Raw genomic sequence first — 1,050 nt, forward strand, 5'->3', positions numbered from 1 at the left:
TATATATATATATATAAAATAAATCTCAATCACGGAGATATCCTATAGACAGATGGATAGGCATTCATAAACACGTATGTATGATATATATATATATAAAATAAATCTCAATCACGGAGATATCCTATAGACAGATGGATAGGCATTCATAAACACGTATGTATGATATATATATATATATCTGTGTGTGTGTGTGTGTGTGTACATACATACATATATATATATATACGTATATATGGCATGTATGTTTGTACATATGTATTTATTTATGAATACTTGCGTTCATGTCTGTATATAATTTACTCTCAGTTTCCTCACATACAAAACATATCGCACATATACAAAAATAGTGACCTGCAAATACAAACCTTCTTGATTATATTTGCAAGCAATTTTACATACGAATACCGCTTAAAACAATATACAACACAAATGGGTTGGAGGGGGTATGACTCGTGACTCTTTTTTTTTTTTGTATTTCCAGACCAGACCCTAGACTGCCACCAACGCGACCCCCGGTAGTAAGTTATTCAATTTTATGTAAGAAACATTAACAGTAAGAAACAAAAAGAAGCTGTACTTTGGCGTACATATGTGTCGTAAACAAGGCGGCTGTCAGAAGAGCGGCCATATTCCGTGGAAAATATTTCAACAGTTCCAGAATCCAATGTTTTGGCAAAATTACTAAATTTCTATGTGAACGTAGACCTTTTCTTTGTCAAAGCATCAACTCCGCCACCAGAAACAGCAGCCACCTCGCCATAGCAGCACCACCAACACCCCACGGCGGTTTTGCAACCATCCGTTCCAGGATGATTAACCCATGGGTCACTCAACTAGTAGAAACCCTATCCAGGCTATTAATTATTTCTATAAATCAACGAATTGCGATGATTTCAACGAAATGCTTGCTGCAATAGAAGTCAGATTTCGTAAAGGTTATTACACCAACGTAAAATATATATACATACATATACAAACGTTTATGTATGCATGTATATGTGTATGTGTGTATGAATATATATATGTGTGTGTGCGTGTGTATATATA

Source organism: Octopus bimaculoides, chromosome 4 (genome assembly GCF_001194135.2).
Source record: "Octopus bimaculoides isolate UCB-OBI-ISO-001 chromosome 4, ASM119413v2, whole genome shotgun sequence".
NCBI lineage: Eukaryota > Metazoa > Mollusca > Cephalopoda > Octopoda > Octopodidae > Octopus > Octopus bimaculoides.